The sequence below is a fragment of the Mustela nivalis genome (assembly GCF_964662115.1).
Source record: "Mustela nivalis genome assembly, chromosome: 8".
In the NCBI taxonomy this organism is placed as follows: domain Eukaryota; kingdom Metazoa; phylum Chordata; class Mammalia; order Carnivora; family Mustelidae; genus Mustela; species Mustela nivalis.
Window position 1 is genome coordinate 118,595,050 of NC_139027.1, and position 12,696 is coordinate 118,607,745.

A 12,696-nucleotide genomic window follows, 5' to 3' on the forward strand; every position below is an offset into this window, starting at 1 on the left:
TCTTTTTTTTTTTTTTTAAACTTCAAGGTTCTTAAAGATTTTTATTTATTTGACAGACAGATCATAAGTAGGCAGAGAGGCAGGCTCCCTGCTGAGCAGAGAGCCCAATGTGAGGCTTGATCCCAGGACCTAGGATCATGACCTGAGCTGAAGACAGAGGCTTTAACCACTGAGCCACCCAGGTGCCCCGACCTGCCCAGCTTCTTACTGGTCTCTTGCTCCTGCCTTTGCTCACCCACCCATTTTTTTTTTTTTTTTTTTTTTTTTTTTATGTCTCCTGCTTCTGCCCTCACTTGTACAGTGAAAACAGGGGCTTTGGTTAGTTCACACTGTATGCCCAACCTATAGTGCAGTGCCTAGTGCATGGCAGGCACTCAATAAATATTGGTTAATGAACAAATGAATGAATGACCAGTATTTCTCAGGAAATGACTCAGATACAGAGGGGAGGAAGGCCTTCCTGAGTGCCCTCAGCTTTCTCAGCCCTGATGACCTTCAAGAGTCCCAAGGCAGTGGTCAAATGTCCTTCCGTATTGTGAAATGTCCTGGGTACACAGCATCATCACTGTGTCATCCACTTGTGCCTGCACATATGCACACACGCAGGGACATGGGAGCCGGGCAGCTTCTGAGAAGGCATAAGCCTTGGGCACTTATTTCTAGAGAACTGTCCTCCATCTGTCTCTGCACTGTATCCACTTTTATTCTTGCGAATGATGAGTCATTGGAGGGTCTTGAACTGAAGAAAGACAGGATCTAACTTCTGTTTTACAAAGATCACTGGTTGCTATATGGGTAAGAGATTAGAGGCAGGCAAGGGTTGAAAGAAACAGAGAGAGCCGATCAAGATGTGAGAGAAGGAATAAGCAACAGCTAGGCCTTTCCACATCCCACTTTCAGGCTTTACCCATGCTAGTTCCCCTGCCAAATTAAGAAACAACAATAGCACATGCTGGAGAGGAACTCTATTCAGTAGTTTCCATTATTATTATTTTTTAAAGATTTTATTTATTTATTTGACAGATTACAAGCAGGCAGAAAGGCAGGCAGAGAGAGGGAAGCAGGCTCCCTGCCAAGCAAAGAGCCCAATGTGGGGCTCGATCCCAGGACCCTGAGATCATGACCTGAGCCAAAGGCAGAGGCTTAACCCACTGAGTCACCCAGGCACCCCAATGGTTTCCGTTATTAATATAGCACCTTATTAACCCCCTCAGTAGCCCTGTGAAGTGGGTTCTAACAGGACCCACAATTTACAGAGAAAACCGAGGCTATGATAAGTGAAGTCAGCTGTCAAAGATTACACAGCAGACTATTAGCATCTATCCACAGTGTATTCAGGCTCCAAAGTCCAGTTCCAAGACCACCTTTTCCAGGAAGCCCTACCTGACCTTATCCAATGGCCTGGCCTTCTTTTGAGAGCCTATCTATAGGACTACCATTTATTGAACACCCCCAGGCTGCTGGGTGCACTGCCAAATGCTCTAGTGTGTTATGTAATATTCTAATGACCCAGGGAGCCATTGCCCTGGTGAAATCCGTTTTACCTGTGAAAACAGTGAAGCTGAGAGAAGCAGAGTCACAGAGCAAATAAGCCATCTGTTGTCCTACTCACTTGGCACTGAGCCATCTTTTTATTACTTTCTTCTGATTTTTTAAAAATGTATTTAATTTATATTTTTCCTTTACGGTCACTGGGTCACAGGGCAAAGGCTGGTATCCAATAGAGCACAGTGTGGTAGATGCTCTGCATGGAAATCTAAGTTTTTTTGTCCTCTTGACTAGACTCTAAATGCCGTAAGGCCAAAGTCCACAAATAATATTTTTGTTTACTTATACTATAGTGCTGGGCCTCAGACTTAAGCAGAAGAGATCAGAAGGGTCAGGAGTTCTTGCTGAGGTCACAAGGCTAAATGAAGGTGGAAGAGAGGCACTGGGGCTCTCCTGTGAATCCCTCTATCTCTCAAGGACCCTCTGATCCTTTTGCTTGAGCAGCTTTCCAGACAGCTTTCCCCAAGAAGATGAGCCTTCCAGCTCTCTAGAAGTAGAGAGCACTGTTCCAGCCAAGCCCCTGCGGAGAGGTGGACCACCTGTACTCCATGTTCATTCTGGGGAGACTTGCAGAGCCAAAAGGAAGGGGCAATGACTTTCAGTTCCTGTTAATGTGTCTAGAAGCGGCAGCTGATTCAGCTAGATGATGTCACCTTCCCAAACCTCCTGACCAGCAGCTGAGATGGTAAAAGCAGGAAATTGGGGGATACTCAGCTGGTTAAGTCCAAACATGCCTCTGGCAAAGGCCAAAAGTAACCCCAGGCTTTGGGGGCATCCTCCTGAAGATAAGCTAAGAGAGTTCTCTCAGTTGGCAAGGATAGTTAGTATCTTTTAAGACCCTTATTCCAAGATGCTTCCCCAACTCTCCTTTTGCTAAGCAGCTTTCTGCACATCCTGAACTAACAATGCTTCATTTATTCCAAAGGTGGGGCAACGGAAAGAATTCTAGTTTTAGAGCCAGACCAATATGGATGTGAATCCAAATTCTCCTGTGTACAAGCTGCAGGATCCTGGGCACAGAACTTCACTACTCCAAACTAATTTCCTCACTGGAAAAAAAACTGGGGCCAACAGACCACTTACCATATAGGCTGGGTAGGAGAATAAAATGAGAAAATGCATAGCGTACCTGACATGGGCTACATGCGCCAGTAAGTGGAAGTTATCATCTTCATCTCCAACATTCCCAAGGGAAAACAAAGGCCCAGACTGGCTTGCCAGTGTCAGAGCTGAGTATCTGTATTGGCCCAATGCTTGGACAAACCAAGTCCAACCCTGCCTTGCTTTTCTGTTTACAAAATCTTTGCTTCAAGTCTTCCCAAGCTGGCTCTTTCTCCTTAATCTACTCTCAGGTCAAATGTCACCTCTTAGGAGAGGCTTTCCTTGATCTCCCTATATAAAGTTGCTTCCCTAGATACTCCATTACTCAGTTTCATTTTCTTTACATTGTTTAAGCTTCTGTTTGAAATCATCTTATTTGTTTTTCAGGCTAGCTATCTCCCCCACTAATGTAAGACTTCTGTGACAGCAGTGTCCTTGACTGTCTTATTCATCACAGCACCCCCAGCACTTAGCACAAGGCCTTGGCATATAAATGGTGCCCAATAAACATTTGCTGAATCACCAAAATGAATGAATGCACATGGGATGGCCAAAGTCTGAACTGACAAATGCCCCACACTTACTCTTCTGCTGTCAGTTCAAGGTCCTGGCTCCCATTTCAGATGCTGGCACTGCTACCTGGGAATCAATGGACCAACAGGCGGTCAGGATGGGCATCTATGTCGGGCAATGACTCATCTCCTGGGATACCACAGCTGCCGAGGAGGGCCTCGGAATCTTTCCTTGGCACCCAAGTCTCCCGCAGATCTGGCTCCAGCTGACCTTTCTGGCTTTATCACCCAAGAGGGGCCCTTCCACACATACTCCAAACTGGATCACTGCGGCTTCTGGGTCTCCTTTTGAGAGTCCATCCCAGCTGGCGCATCTTAGCTAACATGGACTCCTTGCCGGGTGCACCAGCCCTCCTTTTTCCTGACTATGCTAAGCCCCAGCTCTAATGGTCCCTCTGCTGTGATGTGTTTCTCTTACTTGGCATTTAGCATTTATTGGTGGGTTTCACAAGATCTGTTTTCATGTGCATTATGTTCTCTCTTTCTAATTCATTTCAAAGTGTCTTGAGAGAAGAAATGGGTCTTCAATGGCAATATCTCAGTGAATAAATCTTCTGGGGAAGAGGCTCTCTGAAACAAAGTTGGCTGGGTCCATTGAGGGGTTGGGGCAAGAGCCAGGCTCCCTACTGGACTGGTTCTTTTAGTAAATGAGAAAGAAGAGATCATGCTGCCTTAGTCCAGGAGCTCAGCTGATGAGGTGGTGAGGGAGCCAACAAATCCTGGACTATTATATGCAGTCTGGGACAACCCCAAGGTCATGTTGTGTGCTTGGATTTTATTTTATTATTATTTTAAATAGGCTCCACCCCCAAAGTGGGGCTTGAACTCACAACCCCAAGATCAAGGGCTGCATCTCCACCAACTGAGCCAGCCAGGCATCCTGTGGTTAGATTTTTTAAAAAGGGACAAAAAACTTTTTCAAGAATCTGGGCATAATTTAGTTATCAAGCATAGCAATAGTAGAAAAACTCCGCTCAGTTCAAAATGACTCATGTATCCATTTTTGTGGACTTATTTTAGTTCTGGATCTAGTTTTCTTACCTACACTTTTCTTTCACCTGACACCCCTAGCTAAATCCTTCTAGTTACATGAATTTTGCTCAGTTGCCTCCAACTCTGTAGAACAGAATGAGGTTCAAATAAAAAATAAGAGTTGGTTTAGTTTTCTTTTAAATGCTACAATGTGGCAGGGGGGTGTCTGGGTGGCTCAGTCATTAAATGTCTGCCTTCTGTTCAGGTCATGCCTGGGATAGAGCCCCATGACAGGCTCCCTGTTCCTCAGGACGCCTGCTTCTCCCTCTCCTACTCCCCCTGCTTGTGTTCCCTCTCTTGCTGTCTCTCTGTCAAATAAATGAATAATAATAATAAATAGCAGTAAATGAATAAATAAATACTGCAATGGTATACAAAAAATGGTGTTCCAAACAACTCATTATACCAATTAAAGATAAGTGACAAAAATAATGCATGTAAATCACTGAATACAGTGCTTGGCACGTAGTGACAATTCAAAAAGTGAACTGAAACAACACTCAATTCTTAATGGCTTCATTTCTCTGGGTCTCAGTTTTTTCACATGTAAAATGAAAACAATATATCAGGTTTATTCATATATTCAATCATGCATTCCAAAATCATGCGCTGAACAGTATTTACTACCTGCAAGGAATAATTTTAGGAACTACAGATAAAATGATGAACAAACCAAAGTCCCTATAATCATGAGGCTTGTATTCCAGTAGAAGAGACAGACAAAAATCAAGTAAACAACAAAAGGAATATGTCAGATAGAGGTCAGTGCTATGACAAAAAATACAACCAGGCAAATGACTAGAGAACGGTTTAAAAGTAGCTCAGCTACGTTAGACCAAAGGTCAAACAGAACCTCTCAGAGGAGGTGACCTGAGAGCTCAAGGGAAAGAACCAGCAAGGCATACACCAGGGCAAGCATTCTAGGTAGTGGGAACACCAACTACAAAGGCCCTCAGGCAGGGACAAGTGTCACAGAAACCAGAACAGCAGAAGCCCCTGCCAGAGTACAGAGGAGGAGTGGTAGTGTGGATGGAGGATGGAGAGGCAGCCAGGACCAGGTCCTGTAGGCCTTAAAGGACTTGGTAAGGACTCAGGGTTTTATTCCAAGTGGGTGGAGAGCTGTAAGCAAGAATGTTGGTTTTCTTTACCTGGTTTTTATTTTATTTTTTAATTTTTTTAAAGATCTTATTTATTTGAGAGAGAGAGAGAGAGACACAGAGATAGTGAGAGAGAGAACGAGCAGGGAGGAGAGGGAGAAGCCGTCTCCTTGCAGGAGCCCCCGATGGAAGGTTCGATCCCAGGACCCTGGGATCATGACCTGAACTAAAGGCAGACGCTTAACTGACTTAGCCACCCAGGTACCCCATGAACCTGGTTTTTTGTTTTTGTTTTTTAATATTTATTTATTTATCTGACAGAGAGAAATCACAAGTAAATGGAGAGGCAGGCAGAGAGAGAGAGAGGGAAGCAGGCTCTCTGCTGAGCAGAGAGCCCGATGCGGGACTCGATCCCAGGACTCTGAGATCATGACCTGAGCCGAAGGCAGCGGCTTAACCCACTGAGCCACCCAGGCGCCCCATGAACCTGGTTTTTAAAAGACCACTTTGGCTGCAGTGCTGGGGCAGTAGTGATTTTTTTAAGGTCCCTTCCCAGCTCCAAACTTCTGATTCCTTCCCTGTCATTCCAGGCACCCACAAACCGGTTCCAAGAGCAAGAAAGATGCACCCTACTCACTCCAGAGGGCGCGAGAAGACGAATGGTTTCTGCCTAGGGCAGAAGTAGGCAATCTGTACCACCTTGTTCTGCAGGAGATGGAGGGAGTGGCCCAGTGAGGGAGGGGTGGGAATCCCAGTTTGGAAAACATCCCCAAGCCACCTGTATTGTTTCTGCCTCCTCTGTGGAAGTTTCTGCCAATGACACAGAGCTCTGGAATGCCCCCCCCCAACCATACACACACCCAGTCTTCCGTTTACAGAGGCACAGTTGTACTTTGCATTCCTCCCAGGATTTAGCTCAAATCTACCCTACAGGAAATGGTCGATAAAGAGCTACTGATTGATTAATGAAGACAGGGAATATTCTCAGCCATTAAGCAAATATTAATGAGTTTTATGTTGGTCTTTGGGGAGGCAAGGTGATTAAGATGGGTTTCTGGCCTTCAGTGAGATCAGAATTCAGTAGACAGACCAAAAACCACAGACAGCTACAATGTTGGATACAAGAGTAACAGCAGTAACATTTACTGGGTCCTCATGCAGCAGGGGAACGTGGGGGCTTTGGAGCAGGCAGGCCTGGGTTCAAATCACAACTTCACCAATTAGTAGCTGTGCATCTTTCGGCAAATCCCTTAAACTTCCCTATGCCTCCCCTTTCTCCTCTGTAAAATGAGAACATTAAGAGTACCTACCTCAATAGTATTGTTTTGAGAATTCCAATTAATATATATGAAACACTTGAAGTGTAATTGCATGAGAAATGTTAACTATTGTTAAAGTTACGCTAACATCTGTGCTGAGTATCACATGTATGAGGAAACCCTATGAGGCACATATTACTGTCTCCATTTTTCAGAGGCTCAAAGAAAGGGGTGGGGGGAAGGTGCCCAAGATCAAACAGCTGGTACATGATGGGAGCCCAGATTCAAACTCAGCTGTGACTCCATAGCCCATACTTCCAGTAACAAAATGATCTCATTTTCTTAAAAAGCTCCCACCATAGTGCTCAACCGGCAGCAGGGGCCCCATAAAGGGAGCTATGACTATTATTACATTGCCCTTGGAAATTTTCCAGTAGGAGTGCTGTGGAGCCCAGAGTTAGGGCTTCTTTCAACCTGAAGGGGGGTCTGCTGGGTGTTCAAAGATACTAACCTGGGTGTGAACTACATATAGGCTTTGCTCTGGAGTTCCATGGGTTTCCTCACTGAGGCTTGGGGTACTAATTTGGAATGCCAACTTCCACCACTAAATCAGACCAGAAACTGCCCCCAGGTGCCCAGACACCTGTGTGGACAGGCAGGAAGTTTCCTCTGAGTTGACTTCTTGTCTGGCCCTATACAACTCTCAGTTTCATCACTTAGCCACCAGCCCAGGGCCTCATGCCTGCACCTGCTGACTGACCTGGTCCCAGGAGACCCTGAGCCTTAGACTCGGGCTCCCTCCCTTGACCTTGCCCCAAAGGGCCATTTCTGAGGACTCCCTGAAGATTTCTTTGATATGGTAACCCCCAGGATTCCATGTGGGTGCTATGAGCAAAGGGAAATTTTTCTAGATGAGTAGCAGACGGAGAGTGGGTAGAACAAGGAAGGGGGGCTGTTCTTGTTCTGAATCAGAGGTGAGCGTGGGGTGAGGCCCGCTGTGCCTCACAGTTTTATGTTGAAGCAGTGCTCATCCTAGCTGGGTCAGGCTTCCCACTCAGCAGTCCAGCCTAGGTTGGCAAGGACATCTGAGATTAGGAGTTAATTAATACTCATTTCTACTTCCCATCTGAATCACACTCAGAATTCTGGCCTTGTCTGGTAATTTGACTACTGAAGGCAACCAATGGCTTAATGTCACTGAACACTCAGCCACCAACTGCTAGGCTGAACAGTAGTTGATAACAGTGAATGAGACAGTTTTCAGCCTCAATAAGCTCAGAGTACCTTACTTTAGTCCTTCTCCCAACAGTTCTGTGAAAAGAATACTATTTCCATTTGACAGATGTTGAGACTTAAAAAACTAAACTGTCCAAATTCATGAAGCCAGATAAGTGAGAGAACTACCTATCACTTCCACTCAAAAAATGTAGGTTGAATGAATGAATGAATGAATGAATGACACAGCTATGACTGTGACCTCCTCAGTCAAGGAGCTGCAACAAAACCAAATATTTATAGTTCTCAAAGTGCTTTTTCATCTATCATCTCCCTGAGTCTCACAGCTAGCCCACGAGGGAGGCAAGGCTGGTGTTATCTTTCTACAACAGATGAGGCAACAGGCAGAGCTTGGGCAAGAAGCTTATGGCCACACAGCAAACAAGGAGTGAAGCCACTCTGGAGAAACTCAAGAGTCCTCAGAATACCTCGTTTAATCATTCAAGCACGTGGCATGTACCTACTAAGTGTAGCTATGCTATGTTCTTTATTTTTATTATTTTTTAAAGATTTTATTTTATTTTTTAAAAGATTTTATTTGTGTGTGTGTGAGAGACAGACAGACAGACAGAGCAGGGGGAGGTGTGGGGGAGGGCAGGGAGAAGAAAGAATCTCGAGTAGATCCTGCGCTGAACTCACAGCCGGATGCGGGGCTCAATCTCACGACCATGAGATCATGACCAGAGCCAAAACCAAGAGTTGGACACTTAACTGACTGTGCCAGCCAGGCACCCCCTAGAGATTTTACCTTTAAGTCATCTCTACATCCAACACGGGGCTCGAACTTACAACCCTGAGATGAAGAGTCACATGCTCTACAAACTAAGCTAGGCAGGCGCCCCAAGTCATGTGTGTTTTAATGTTCAACTCCCTAAGTCTTCCACTTAGTTGACAATAATGACTGAGTGCTTTGTATGTTCCAGGTTCTGTGGCAGGTTCTAGGGACACAGCAGAATAAAGCAGAGGAGATCATCTCTGCCCTCTTGGAGGCACCTGGCAAAGATAGAAGAAAATATGCCCTATTGCCAAATGCCGGGTCAGCAACACTCACTGTGTACAAAGCATGACTTGGGGCACTTGTGGAGGAGGTGGAAGGCAAGGTTATGGGCCACAGGGCTCAGCTTCAGGAATCCTAAAATCTCCAAGCTCTTGGTTCAAAGGGTATCCACATACTCTCTCAGCCTACAAGTTTGCTCTTAGGGAGTAGCTCCAACAGCAATCACAGCAACTTGGTCACCTGTGAAGACACTGATAACAACAGCAGTAATAGTAGCCATCATACTGAGTAACTACTATATGCCAGGCTCCATGCTAAGTGTTACATGTATCCTACCAGTTACTTTCATGCTCCCAAGAATCTTTCAAGAAAAACACTAAAGGCAGCCTTTTCTGCCTATGGGCCCTGTCCCAGGCTTTAATAAAACCACCTTTACACACACACACACACACACACACTATTATCTCTTTTTTATAGAAGAGGAAACTAAGGCTAGGGGAGACTAAGTAATTTGTCCAAGGAAAGCTTCAGAGCAAGTAGGATTCAGTAATTGGTTTGGTAAATTTTGTACCTAACTCTTAATTGATGGAATTTATCCTGGGGAGGCCATGGAGAGGCAGACACCAGGAATAACAGGAATAGCTATTGCCTAGAAGGGCTGGAGCCTCCAGAGCCCCAAGAGATTCTTCCTCACTGCCTTCCATCAAGTCTGAAGATCATACAGATGAGAAGGTAAAGAGGAAATGGGTAGGTATCCTCAAGCTATTTCTAAGGCAATAGGAGTTTTCTCTCTCCCCCCACTAAACCTCCAGGGAAGAAGTCTGTGACCTCTATTTGTCACCCATCAACCCCCCAGAGGCAGAGAGAGGTCGGCATGGATGGGGGCAGGGCACTCTTTTCTGCCTGGGACTGGGTAGGTGAGGGGCACATCAGAGAACAAGGGAGAAGCCTGACTGGACAAGAAGCTTATACATGTGATATGGCGCATGTCCTTCACATGGAACCCACTTGGGGGAATGCCAGGACACCTTTTGGACCCAGGAAGCCTCAGAGAGAAGAGACCAGTACAGCCCTAAACTGCAAGCTAAGCTAACAATTTCTAAGCATTGTAACTAGGTCATCAGGTTCCTAGAGAAGCCAGCTGTGGCTGGGGGATGGGGAGGGAAATTTTGTAGTCTACCAAGATCCCTACTTCCCTTCAGGCCCCGCCCTCTCTGAAATCTGCACCTGCTTCCAAACTGACCCCTTCCCCCAGCTGGGCCCAGCTGTCAACGGCTCCCAAAGCCCTGCCCCTGCCTTCCCTGGGCCAGAACCACAGGGGTTGCTTGGACGGGAGGTATCTTATTACCACCTGAGCCCTTCAGAAAGGGAGCTGTAGGACAGGAAAGGAGTGGCCGCTCCTGGTGGTATTTCTTGCTCCATGAGGGCAGCAAGAAAGTTGGGCCCCTTTGGGCCTACCTAGGGTACCTTCCTGGCATTGTTGCCACAGGTGGCATGAGACAGGTGATGTTTACCCTGCTGAGACAAGACTTGCCAACAGGCTTCAATCAAGCCTTTGAATCTGCACCTGGCCCAGAGCCCCAACATAACAACCAGGGCAGTCTACCTGATCCACAGGTCGCAGGTGCCTCTGGCTTTTATCTCTGTGCAGTTCTGCCTGCTGTGCCCCAGCTGGAAAGGGATTCTCTTTCCCAGAAGTTACGGGAGACCTGGAGGCATCCCTCCAGAGTTGGGCCTCTCCTCACTGGCCCCATCTGTACTGTCAATTATCCCCATCCCTCTGCCCTGAAACCTCTACCATTAGTCACTGCTCCCTTTTTCCTGACCAGCATTACTGACAACTCAGACCCTTTTCAGCCAGTCTGCCTTCTCACTGCCTCCCAAATGCATCATACACTTTCTACCCACCAGATCTGCCTGGGTGGTTCTTACCTCCCGAGGCTGCCCTTGTCACACTCTTTCCACCTACCGAAAACCCTCCAATGGTCCACATCTTCCTAATACTGATACCTAACACTGATTGAGTATACTATACTACATCAGGCATGGATGGGCTACAGGGTCACTCTCTCACTCATTCAATATTTGCTCCTATGTACCAAGCACTCTGCTAGATGCTAGGGATGAAGGAAAAAATGAGACAAAACCCCTAAACTCTGGGAGCTTAGATTTTACTAGAGGAGACAGACAGTAAATCTTTTAAAAAGATTTATTTGACAGACAGAGATCACAATTAGGCGGGGGGGGGGGGGGGGAAGCAGGCTCCCCACGGAGCAGAGAGCCTGATGCAGGGCTGGATCCCAGGACCCTGAGATCATGACCTGAGCTGAAGGCAGAGGCCCAATCCACTGACCCAGTCAGGCGCCCTGAGAGGTGATATTTAAATTGAGACCTAAATGGTAATATGATGGCCCTGATCAAATTTAGAGAACAGTGATCCAGGCTAAAGAAACACAGCATGCCTATGAGAAAGAGATTGCTATCATCTTTGTTAAGGGATGACTATTATCTTCCTTTTACAGATGGGGAAACTGAGGACTCAGTGTGAACTATTCAAAGCTACACTGCTGAGAAAGCTATTATTCAAGCCTTGGGTGATCTTTCCCTTTCCTGACACTTTCCACTATTGGCACAGAAAAGTGTCTGGGCTGGTGATGCAGTTGGCAAGGGAGAAGGTGCATACTGACGTTGCAGCCTGAGACAGAGGCCTTGAGACAGTCATCAACTGGAGAACTGATGGTGGAAGTGGGCTGGTTTGGCAGAGGTCCAGGGCACCTGTGGGATGCAGCCATCGCGTCTGTCTTCTTCTACTTCTGGAAACTATACCACAGACATGGCACAGTTTGCCTGGAGTGTTTCAGGTCTATTCCTCCTGCTATAAATGAGTTTGCTTCCTTAGGGACAGAGACATTTTTGTCACCTAACCTGCATCTAATAATAACCCTTCATGTTCACTGAGCAGATGCTGGCTGAGCCCTTACCCAACCTCAGGCCGTGTGCCAGGAACTTGGGGTAAAATAAGCCAGTCCGGACCTGCGAAGAAGCAATGACACAGTGGCTTGAGGTTAGGCTTTGGCACCAAATACATCTGAGTGCAAGACCCAGACCTGCATCTTGTAAGATATGTTAGTGTAGGCATGTTAGAGAGCCTCTGGAAGCTCTGGAGTCTCTGTCTTGACACAGCTGTGAGGATCAAACAAGATGATTATGTCAAGGGCATAAACATAGTACTTGGCACAGAGCAACCACTCAACACACAGTATCTGTTATCATTACTAGAAAATACTTCTGCATTTCACTTTCTTGCTTACTCTGATGGGCTGATATTCTTCTCTCATTTAAGGGTGAGAATTTGAAGCTGATATGCCTAGTACTACACCACAAGCAAGCAAACAAGCTAAACTTCAAATCTGAGTCCAGACTTTTACACATGGGTGTATGGAAGGCGATCAATACACACCAACCATAATGAACCTTGCCTGGTGTGTCTTGCAAGAGAGGGGGTGGATGGGTGACACACATAGGCTGACTCAGATGGCAGAAGGATACCAATAAGGCCCAAGGTATGTGGAAACAGTCCACTGAGGGACAGGACCCAGATCCACTCACCACAATATCCACAGGATCCCCAGCACTTGGCACATACAAAGCCTGCACCAGTATTTGCTGATTTAACAAATGAAACACAACTCTGAGAACAGCTCCAAGCGATGAACAGCCTTAGGGAAGACAGGCATGGTCAATTACACTGTGCTCAAAGTCAGAACACGGATCCTAAGTCTGACTCTGCCATTTACTGTGGGACAATCTCGCTT

At 46.2% G+C, this 12,696-nt stretch overlaps 1 protein-coding gene across 8 annotated transcripts in view; it reads right to left on the reverse strand.

Annotated features, from left to right (window-relative positions):
* The window catches only part of BCL2L1 (BCL2 like 1), a 50,156-nt gene that overhangs the window by 26,716 nt on the left and 10,744 nt on the right, over positions 1-12,696 (reverse strand). For 2 of the 8 annotated variants that reach the window (XR_014315701.1, XR_014315702.1), the window contains exons 3-4: positions 5,838-11,914; positions 992-5,624 (exon numbers count right to left, since the gene is read on the reverse strand). The exons of the other annotated variants lie outside the window; for them this stretch is intronic. The gene's annotated coding sequence lies outside the window, so the exon portion shown is untranslated. Of the gene's footprint in view, positions 1-991; positions 5,625-5,837; positions 11,915-12,696 lie in introns of those variants that run through there. 8 annotated transcript variants of the gene reach the window in all.